The sequence below is a fragment of the Mytilus galloprovincialis genome, chromosome 8 (assembly GCF_965363235.1).
Source record: "Mytilus galloprovincialis chromosome 8, xbMytGall1.hap1.1, whole genome shotgun sequence".
Classification (NCBI taxonomy): domain Eukaryota; kingdom Metazoa; phylum Mollusca; class Bivalvia; order Mytilida; family Mytilidae; genus Mytilus; species Mytilus galloprovincialis.
The window spans coordinates 2,045,586-2,057,722 of record NC_134845.1 but is presented as its reverse complement, the minus strand read 5'-3'; the positions used below and the strand labels follow the sequence as shown (position 1 = coordinate 2,057,722).

Below are 12,137 nucleotides of genomic sequence, written 5' to 3'. Positions count from 1 at the left end.
AACTAAATTTCCCCACATATCTCCATTCATGAAGCCATTGTTTTTCTTTTTCAGATGTGCTATGGGTGTCTATTAATATAGTTATATCATATAAGTCCTTATATTTTGTAAATATATCAATTCTTTTGACTGTTTCTGATAAACCCCTGCAGTTTACGCTACCAATAGTTATAGTCGACATAATATAATAAAGTGTTTAAAAATGAGTAGCATAAATAATATAAATATCTACAAGCACAATATATCAAAGCAGCATCAACAAAATATATACATATGCATCTATAATACGTAAAAGTTGTTTCACAATGTTTCAATTTTTTACTTAAAGTTACCCCCACCCCCCAAAGATTTTTTGTCGAAAGCACCATGCTTTAAATAGAATGAGCAATTAATTTTGTGCTAAAATAGAGATAAAAAATATATCATAAAAGTTCTGTAAATCTCCAATTTTTTGTTCTTCAATTTGCTCGTTTTAAATTTTAAATTTGTGTATTGTTTGTATAAAGGAGCAGATTTGCAAACTAAGATGAATTAATAATAATAAACATCATAATGGAAAAACTGAAGAAAAAAGTAAGTAACGAAAAAGAAACAACACAGAATATTTAACAACACATAAACATGATAAACTTGTTTTCACACAATGTAAACAAAACACATATAAACATATACACACATGCGCCCCCACATACATTTGCTGAAACCAGAACATACATCTATACATGTACATGTATATATATATATAAAAATATTGCTGACTCCATCTTAACTGTATATATGCAAGTCTCCAATTTTAAGAGTTATCGAGAATCAAAAACAGGTTCATGTATTATAACATTGATTGTTTTATAATAGAATACTTTCAAGTTTGAAATGGATAGCGGGAATCATAGGTTTCCTGCCTGAATCTTAAAGCGGCACAGAGATACTACCTTTCCATGAACATGAACATGTATATTCTCTTTATTTTGCATAAATATTGTAAGAAGAGTGCCAATTTGTAAGTATGAGCATACCCAGATTTCACGAATCTGTATATAGAAGTTATTTTTGCATACACATCAAAGATGATCCGTAATTTTAATAATGAACTATCTAAAAGTACACGTGAACCCATGACCTGTCACCTTTCACCATGTTGAAGTTGTAGCTACATGTACTAGTTCAAAGGGGAATTATAAGGTTAAAAAAACTTTGAACTGCATTTACACAGTCATATACTTATAGTCAGAACTGATTTACCTCTATTTGTTATTAATTACAATGTAATCCTGCTTGTGTACTGGTTATTTTGCTCACTATTTGGAAAGGGAAAAAGAATTCTGTTTGGAGAAAGCCTGTTTCAAATAAAATGCATGCTAGTATGTTTATGCATACATATAAGGTTTATCTCTAACTGGTTCATAATTCCATGTTATCAGACTAGTTTTATCAAAGTATCTAAACGGACCAAGAAAACACAAGTAATAGTGTTCGTTTTTACGTTTAGATGTTGCCGTGTAGAGTAATTAAGATTTTACTTATATTTCATAGAATACGCAATATTGGGTGCACTTTTGCATATCAGTGTAGTGCCATTTAAGTTTTTGAGTTAATAATCACAGTAAAAAACGATTAATTCCTACCAATAATCTTTAAAAAGTGTATTTTCAATGTGTGTTTTGATAAAAAATTGTACACCGGAAGTTTTGAAACGGATAGTAAAAGTATAGACAAACACGGAAATGACTTTTTATATTCCGTAAAAAATAAATTAAATTCAGATAATTCTGGCTACAATACAAATATTCATACTTTCAACTCTTATGTTAAATCAATATTCAATAGTAAAAAACAAAAATACTATAGGAATAACAACAAAAAACTAGTAACAACTTTAAATAGCTTGAAGTGAATGAACATCAAATATTGAATGGACATGACGAATCTATTCTATGATTTGAGTTTCTGCCTTATGTTGTCATAAATGTCAAAACGATGTCGTTCTCCATTATTGTCAGTGCCATATATGTGTCCGTTGAAATACCACGCGCTGGTAACATCCTCATGTAGGTATAACCGATTAAGAAGTCCTTGGTTTAATCTTGTGACATCATCAGAAATCCGAACTTCCAGCTTCTCGTTGATTAGTTTTCTATTTCGGAGTAAAGCAATTTTAGATTCCATGCGGAGAAATTTTACTAGAATTGGCCTAGGTTTGCCCGGTTTTCCAGGAATCCTGTGTGCTGCTACAATTTCTGATGGGTCAATTTTAACGTCCAGTTTACGTATCTCATTAAGAAAATTATGAGGCAATTTTTCCCCCCTTTTTTCTGGAAAGTCAAATATTTTAACGTTTTTCTTCCTTGAATATTGTTCATTCCAATTAGATAATTGCATTGCATCAGTTGCTCGCCTACCCGCATTTTCAATTTCTTCTTTCAGTAGTCTGTTTTCTTTATGAAGACTTGCGTTTTTTTCTAAAATGTTTGCATTGTCAAATTCTACGCTATCAATTCTTGCACTTAGCCTAGATACCTCTGATTTAAAGTGTTGTTCTATTTTCTCTTGGTTAGTTTGAATTTCTACCATCATTTCTTTTTTTAAGTCTTTTTTCATCTCTTTTTTCATTTGGGTAAGTAAGCTTGTTACAGTTTCTGTGACTATCAATTTAACATCTTCTTTTTTCAATATGTTTTTCATGGAATTTCTTATTTCATTTAATTCTGTTTCAATGCATAGACTGTGATCGCCATCGCTAGATAGACATGCATGCGGGCGTTTTGCAGATTTTGGTTTTGCGGGTGTTGAGTCACTAAATACAGAATCGTCATTTTCCTGTGTGGCAGATAGTTTGCCAACATTAGCTGTCGATACAAAGCTTGTAATTTGCTGTTGTAGTGCCATTATCGGAGGACGGAAAATGTTAATGTATAAATACTATAATATACAATATAGATATATGGCTTTGTTTTGTTTTTGTTTACAAAGTTAACGATCTATTTTTGAACTGCTATAATATAGTGAGTTTTGTTTACTCAATTAAGTCACTACCAATGTCTATATTTAGAATGTGTTTTCTATTGTTCCAACTTCAGAAGGCCTTTAAAGTATCTTTCTTTGAAAAATTCACCAAAATTGTTATTTAGAAAGACTCACATATTATTGCTAAAGTTTCCAAAATCCAAGAAAAATCATTTTCAGAACTATAAGACTTCAAACTAGCACAAAAACATCGGAGCGTCACTACCCTCGACTGACCATAGACGCCATATTTTCTGAGTCCCCATTTTATTATATCGTTCAGTGTGGGCAAAATTAGAAGATGTCTTTATCATTTCATTTTGATTTCCAATATTTTAATTTTTACATTTTGGTTTCCTTTAAATTGAGGTGCCCTTACTGAATGCTAAGGAATTAAAAAAAATAAAAATGAAGAAGTTTAAACACATTTTCAAGTCCTCCCTGTGGCCACACCAAATCATTACCTCGTTATAATCAGGGTTTAATTTAAATTTTGTTAAAAGCCAGTACTTCATTTGCCTATTAACATGAGTGTCAGAAAATTTACACATTCATTTTTTTTCGATTACACACATGGTTTATGTGTAGATTCATCTATTTTGTAATAACCAGATGTCTTCATAATCAATTGTATTTTCAAGCAACGGTTGAGATATTCATTAAAAACTTAGAATACGTCAATTTGTTAAAATAGATACCACGACAGAAAAAGCGTGTCCATTTCTTTTTATAAATGGTAATTTCCATTACATTTTTACAAATGTTTTTTGTGGGAAATCACAATTCCATATTTATAATCATCAACTACGCAGCAAAGCAGGATATGAAATTTTTTCATGCTCCAGTGCTTCGTCATCACGAATAAATAGATAGTCGACCATGGTCAAATGATGACTGAAATACGTCAACAGAAAACATCCGGTGTGTATTTTGTAATATCCTAGGATCCTGGCCAAACCTCTACTTTGCGTAAGTTACCTTATTTTGTAATATCTCGGTTTATAACACTGTGGGTGTTTCCGTTCTTACTCGAGTGTATCTGTATCCGTATCTGTAATAAATCTTCACCTCCAGTATAGGAGATGGAGGAGATCCTCATTTAAACCAAAACCCAAATAATATCACACAATACTGTACATGTAACTCTAAAGTATTAACAGTTAAACATAGACGTTGACCATTCATCAGTGTTTCTGGTGAGAATTTTGTAAAGGACCGGTCAGAAATCTATAGTATTTCAACCTTATACAACTACAGAATAGGATGCATAGGACACAAGGATTGACAAAAATGTGATACATCCCATCGTCTCTGTTTAAAAGGGGAAAAAAATATATAACAAATTAAAATAGATAAAAATAAAATGGTGGAAGAGGGAAAATAGGAAAAATGCACCAATTTAAAGTTAAAACTCAATCACCAGATAGAATATTTACAGCAATATATTACACAGAATTATATTTATAAATACACTGTTGTTATGTGACCGTTTGCACCGGGTAACATTTCTCGATATAGGGGTCTATTTCGAATGGTAGATTTATGAAATAAAATATATATAAAAAAAAAAGATTAATAAATTCGAAAATTAAAATGAAAATATGTTGATTTTTATAAATGTATTGGAGTAGCCCATCACTTTCTCGACTTTATCGCTGCCAGCATCTTATATTTATGTGTAATTAGGACAAATTCTCCCTCTGCGACCGAATTGTTGTCAACAAATGAACACCACGGTAACATATTATGTGTAATTATCGTTTTTCGTGCTCTCTCCATCTCATTTAAACTCCTTGGTTGAACAACATATTTTAAAAGATTGAATTTATTTTCTGATGGGGAATATTTTACATTCTTTTTTCTTTGTCAGCAATTAATACTAAATAGAATTACATTTAAATTCTATGTTCTGTCCACTGACCAGAAAACAGGCTATAAAAGCTTGTGTGTGCTACAAAGATATTATTGGCATGAACAATATTGAAAGTGATGTCTTTGTACTTATAGAAACACCTAAAAAAAAGTGGAGGCATAATTTTACAAACTTCCTCTGAAATTTTACATTTAAATTAAAATCCAACAAAAGAAAAATTGTTCAGATTAAAAATTATATCTGATTTCATAACCCTGTTTTACACAAAATCATCACTATTTAACAGCATACAAGTACATCCACACACCCCTCCCCCAAAAAAATAAATAAAATACAACTCAGCCCTTAAAATCAGTGGTGATGATAAATGACTTGTTATTACCATTTAGATATAAAGATGTATGCTAGTTATTAACTCACAACAAAATCAAAATATAGCACCACTGTGCACATCCTACATATTTTTGTTTTTCTACAGGGGGATGAATAGGTACAGTGGAGTGAAACATAGGCTCTGCATAAGTTTTATGCAGATAAACTTGAAAAATAATTTATAAAACGGCACAAACTAGTGAAAACAAACCTATTGCGTACATTTATTATATCAATTTAAAACTTAAAAAATAAATGACCATTACTTTTTCAAATCAAATAGGAATTTCATAACACTTAAAGCTATTTGCATTATATACTGTCCTTACAAATAGCCAAGTCTATTTTCATTAAAAAGATTTGTTGTTGTGAAATGTTATTAACTTAAATAATATGTGAACAAATTTGACTTTTCACTTTTGGGATTATATTCATATATTTCTTTAACAGTTTCAAATCATATGGCATTTTCATAAAACTTTACAGCTATCTCTTTTTAACACCATTCTTACAAATTGCAAAATTTGTTTTTCCTTTAGATTTTAGATTTGTTGCTGTCTTATTTTATGCTTTCAAATAAAAGATGAAAACTCTAATGTGCGTTCGAAGACAGTAACCAACAATGTCACACCAACTCCTGTCTGTAATAATATTCTTTAAGAGGAAATTAAACACAAAAAGTGACAACTAGGTAAAAAAGATAAACAGTTAAAAACCAAAGAAACATTCATTTGTAAACAAGATGCCGAAATCAAATTAATGAAAAAGGAACTGGCCACGAACAGAGCACGCACTTTTAAATGAGAACAATATAAAAGGAACTTAAACATTCTTTATTAATTCAGCAGCAGAAGTTTAACATCATAATCATGAATCATCTTCTTTCAATTGGGATGTAAACTCTAGATCATATGCCATGGAACAACATGTCCGATTACTGGAATCGAACTACTTAAACAGGGCAATGAAATTATAAATTTGGCTGATGCATTTATTGATTTCAAAATAGAAAATGGTCGCAAACAAACGAAAACCAAAAAGAACAAAAAAAAAAAAAAAGAGAATAGTAAACAATCAGCAGACCAGCACATATTTGATAACTCCACAAATGACACATGTACAAATGCATTTTTTGATCCAGAATTCGACTCGCGTGACGAGACGAACACATGCATATTCACAATATCTCTCATACCGAACAGTCTCATTGTTAAGACTATGCTCTAGCACAGAAGTGGCACTAACCACATATGTATAACTCACCACCAAAGAATCCAATGTAACAGCCACTATGCACCATTAAGACCGTGGAATTCGAAAAAAAGTTCGCCATCCACACGCCCAACAACAACAAATGATAAAAAATTACAAGATATTAGAACACTCTCAAATGGCAGAGGGTTGGAGTGGGAGTGACTCCTAGGGAAATAATTACCATGTACAAATGATGTATATCATTCAAATCATCTTGGCATGGCAAGTCCAGAAAAGCGATTCGAACGCATGAAATTTATAAACTGTTTTATTTTTACGATTGACAGATATAGCCGATCTGCATGGTTTGCCATCTACATGCCACCATCTGTAAAATTTTAACGGGAGCTCCATCAGAGGGACAGAAATGGCCGATCTACATGGTATTCCATCTAAATGCCACCATGTATAAAATTTAATGTAAGCTCCATCAAAAGGACAGATAAAGCCAATCTGCAAGGCATTCCATCTACATACCACCATATATGCCATATCTAAAATTTTAATGTTAGCTCCATCATAAGGAGCCAACGGAACATCACAACAAAGGAAAACAAGAATAAACAAAAGAAAATAAGAATACGAAAATGATCAAATATCGTCTGTTTATCAAAAATGTTGTTCTGAGACATTTTAACCCTTTTTTACCTTTTGAATTTGTTTATGTTTTATTTATGATTTATGTGAATATCCGAAAATTCTTTTTTTCAGCTCGACCGCCCGTCTCTACAGATATAACATTCTAGATTAATAGCTTTTGAATCGGCTCTTTATTATTAGAAATGACCAAAAGTACATTATAAGATGCGGTTGATTTTCTAAGGAAGGTTTTCACAACTACCACGGACGTAAACAGGATATTTGTCATTACACCTTGCATCCTATTTGTGGTTTAAACCATTAAATGTTTTTTGTATAATCGTTGTTTAAAAGGAACATTTATGGAAAATGTATTTCATTAGATAATGTTTTACAATCTATTAAAATACTGTACAGTAAACAACTTCCATCGGTGTGTATAAATAAAGACGTCGTGACTAAATACTAAAAAGCGAGGAGAGGTCGTGACAGGTAAGACAACTGAGTTAGTACTATATAGCGAGTAGACGTCGTGGCAGGTAAGACAACTGAGTTAATACTAAATAGCGAGTAGACGTCGTGGCAGACAAGAAACAGTCTGAAACAGTCTTCACCCATTCTCGACCTGTACTCGACCTATTTTTTCAGTCTAAGCCATACTCGACCAAAATTCTGAACAATACTCGACCAGTCTGAACCATACTTGACCAAATAACCTCTACTTGTTTTTATTTTTAACTGTTAAAATAAATTTCTTTTTAACTGACACGACAACAGCCACAATAAAATAAAGATATACTGTGGATCATTATTATTCGTTGGATACCAAATTCGTGGATTTCGTGGGTACAGGTGAACCACGAAATTAAATGTTCAGCGAATAACAATTTTTTATAGGATTGTATGCAGACTTCGCCAAAACCACGAAATTAAACATCCACGAACAATTAGATTTCTATAATCCACGAAAATTGGTACCCACGAAAATAAATGAATCCACAGTACATGTTTATAAAAACAGATTTTTACATCCTTACATGATTCTCAGATTTCTCAAAAAGAAAAAGTTAAATCAAATTATCTTAGATTTAATTTATCTTATTTAATAATTTAATCATATTAATTATAAAGTTTTAGAGTTTTCTTTTGCCTAAAAACCACACTTATACTGAGGGTATAAACCTTATTAAGGTGCTTCTTGTTTGGCATGTGTTTTTTTCGTTTCTGTTTTAAACTTAATTTTCCTAAATTCCTAAATAAAAACTACATAGGTTTCATGGTTACATAAAATAGTTATATAATTATCTTTTTAATGAGGTAATAACAACCAACAAAATCACTAAAAATGTTTAACCTTATATTAGAAATATAAGTATTATTATAATTTGGGATATCAAAAAGGGATAAACAAAATTTCTTCGGATTAGTGGTGAAGTATCAAGTCATACCTCCTGCTTGGAGCAAACTCATTAAAAAGATCACTCATGTTTAAAGATTATTTAATTCTAAATAACATTCATTCAAAATTGCAACATCCTGTTTAACTTAAATCGCAAGGACTTTTGAATTCAGTAGATAAGTAATACACGAGTTTAAATAAGATAGCTTTCTTTTTACCTGTAAAATACACATGTACTGAGGTAATCAAACCTGATTAAAGTGCCTCTTGTATGCCATGTCTTTAATTTTAACAAATATTATTTAAATTTATTTGAAATATATTTTTACTGTAACTTTGGAACACATTTCCTTTTTTAAAAGGTTAGCAAGAATTGCTATGGAAGTTCTATTATCATGATTATATTAAATTCTTGGTTTAACAAAACAAAGGTGTCATTTTTTAAATTTACTTAGTTGCTTTATATACTATTTTTACATGTATTTTAATAAAAATAAATGTTCACTGCATTAATAACTAAACTCAACTGATACCATAAATCTAAACTAGGCTTCAGTTAATGGTGAAAATAGTAAGGTAACCATAAAATATTTCTGAAACATTCAAAAACAATTTGAATAACATTGAAAAAATTAGTCGCAATTCAGTTTTGATATTATTTGATCAGCTTGTCTTATTTTTATTTTAAAGGTGATAAATATATATATATATGAGTAAGTATTGATGAATATAGTGTTGAAGTTATATTATGTTTATTGTGAAATTTTAGTTTCAATGCAATAGTGAATACATTTTTAATTTCAAATTGCTGTTCAAATTTCTAGCCAGGGGGAATAGCTGTTGTTAAAAACAGTTCCTAAATTGATGATATACAATAGTATATACAACAAATAGTTCAAGGTTGGTTGAGACTTGGTCGAGTATGGTTCAGACTATGTCTAGTATGGTTCAGACTAGGTCGAGTATGGTTCAGACTAGGTCGAGCATGGTTCAGACTAGGTCGAGCATGGTTCAGACGCGTAAAAAATGGTTAAGTACTGGATGAGTAAAGGTCGAGTACAAGTTCAGACTGTTAAGTATAGTTCAGACTACAGTCGAGTATTATCAAGTACATATCAGACCAATTCAGACTGGTCGAGTAAAAATCAGTACAGTCGAGGCCATTTCAAACTTTTACTGGTCTATGTGAGGGGTTCAATTTTTCCATGGTAGGGAGTTCAAAATATCATGGCTAAGTAAAAATGTTTAAACATCTTTTCTAACATGTTTTATTTGTACCAAATACTTATTAAAGCATTATTATTATATAAAGTAGTTTAAACATGTTAAATAGCTATGAGAATTTGAAAATCTGAGTTCTATAGGAGGGAGGGTCAATATTCCAAGGTAGGGGATACAAAATACCATTGCTGAGTAAAAATATTTGAAAATCTTTTCTAACATGTTTTATTCCTACCAAATACTTCTTAATGCATTATTACTATATAGTATTGATTACACACATTTTGTTTCTCTATCAATAAGCCTTCAGAATGTAGATTAATTCATCTCTTTAACTAGGGGATGAAGGGTCGCAACAGTCCCTTCAAAAATTCAAGATATGCTATTTTTTATAATTTTTCACGCATATTGTTGTATTTAGGTCCACCGTAAACCCTCAAACTAAACATTTTTAACGAGGATAAATGTGGAGATCGAAATGTTATTTTACCAATGTTTTATGTGGCTACATAAATATAAAATGGTGGAGGCGTAAATAGAATAATTTGTCACTGTATGCTGACATAAGATTTTTACTCTCTAATGGCCATTTTACTCATTTTAGTGTTTTGCTTATCATCATGAAAACTATTATAAATAGATAGACAGACACGTTAAATAACAAAAATGATCAATAAGATTTACAAATAAGTCAACATGGCCAAAATCATCAGTCGACTCCTTATTGGAGTTATTGATCTCTAATAACAATTTTTACCAATTTTGTGGGTTTTTGCCGATTATCTTGTAACATTATATAGATAGATAGACACTTTAAAGTTGATAGAGAGAAAAAGAGGGACGAAAGATACCAAAGGGACAGTCAAAATCATAAATCTAAAACAAACTGACAACGCCATGGCCAAAAATGAAAAAGACAAACAGACAAACAATAGTACACATGACAAAACATAGAGAAACTGCTGACCGAAAAAAAAAAGATCAGCAATACAAGATCAACAAAAAGAGATTATGTCATAAATTCTATTCTTGTCCACAAAGTCCATTGTTGAGGAGCAGATAAGGTAAGCAACACAGGCTCTTAATAGTTTCTAATTCTTATTATTGACTTTACTTTGATAAAAGTGTAACTGTATAAAAAATGTATGAAAAAGGAAAAAAAAAAAGTACAACAAATTAGTAAATGTCTGTTGTGAGACTTCAACAGCCATATCCAGAAAAAGTTTCATGGTTAAAAAAAAAACCTCCGCCCCCTTCCTGCCCACTTCCCCTCCCCTTGAAGCTCTGAAACTACTAAAGATAATGATGTGATATTTGTAGTTTCGATGCTTGGTCGTAAGATTTTCGATGTTCAACGCCACTTTCAGCTCCATTAGCCATTTTATGGCGGCCAGTTTTTATTGGTGGAGGAAGCCTGGTTGTCCTGAGAGAACCAAAGGAAAATGTTTATTTTATACAGTTAAAATTTAATGGAGGACATTTTGTTATAATTTATTTAGACAAGAGCTTACGGGACAAGATGTGTTTTCGTGTTTAAAATAGAAAATTATATCATCAATTCAATGTTTTGTTTGATTTGTAAACAGGTATTGGTAAGAATTGGTGGAAAGAATGATCCTGTTGTTATAGAAACGACATTGAACAATGTGGTGCAAAAACAAGTTCAGAAGATTCTTCATGGTTTAAAAGGTAACCTTAAGTGACATGAAATACATATAGCTGAAGAAAATGAATTATCCATCCTACGAAAGGCAGAGTAAAAGGGTACTATGAAGGGAGCAGCAAAATATGTTCGACAGAAAACTTAAGACTGATCAAGCACCAATCCCAAAACATTCAAAGGAAAGCCTTTCCTATTTTTTTAGTGGCACTCTTCTTTTCACTGATGTCTAAAATCTAATAAGTAGCTATTTGTGATTTATTTTTGATAAAAAAGAATTCATCATATTAGGCATATCCCTCGTCTTCATCAAATTCATTTTCCAGTAATGGAAATATATTTCCAGTAATGGTCAACCAAGTAATTATGGGATCTGTTATATTGGCGAGGCAAATATATACTCTTTTAATATATACATATGTTTTATTCTAATCTAAACTATATACATGTTTTGTCAAGTATAAAACACGCAAGTGATGCTGTTCTAGAAACAGTTCTCATATATAAAAGTGGTAACAGTAAGGATCTGATAAGAACTTTCGATAGTAAACAGATGCTGTGACCCTGGTGTTTCCCAGACTATAGTATTACATATAGGTCATTGACTTAATATGACATCTCCTCTTTTCAGCTGGTGAGAAAGTATAGTACTAATAAATCTTATCATGAATGGAACAGCTGATCTTTGTTTACAAATCTAATTTATCTGGAGGTTTGGATATTCTCCCTGACCTTGTTACATAGAAATCAGATTTATCAGATTGATCTGTTTTGTT

General features: G+C 31.1%; 1 protein-coding gene across 1 annotated transcript in view; it reads left to right on the top strand.

Annotated features, from left to right (window-relative positions):
- Positions 1-7,433: 7,433 nt before the first annotated feature.
- The window catches only part of LOC143084848 (uncharacterized), a 30,620-nt gene continuing 25,916 nt past the window's right edge, over positions 7,434-12,137 (top strand). The window contains exons 1-2 of the mRNA XM_076260902.1: positions 7,434-7,573; positions 11,288-11,390. The gene's annotated coding sequence lies outside the window, so the exon portion shown is untranslated. The remainder of the gene's footprint in view (positions 7,574-11,287; positions 11,391-12,137) is intronic.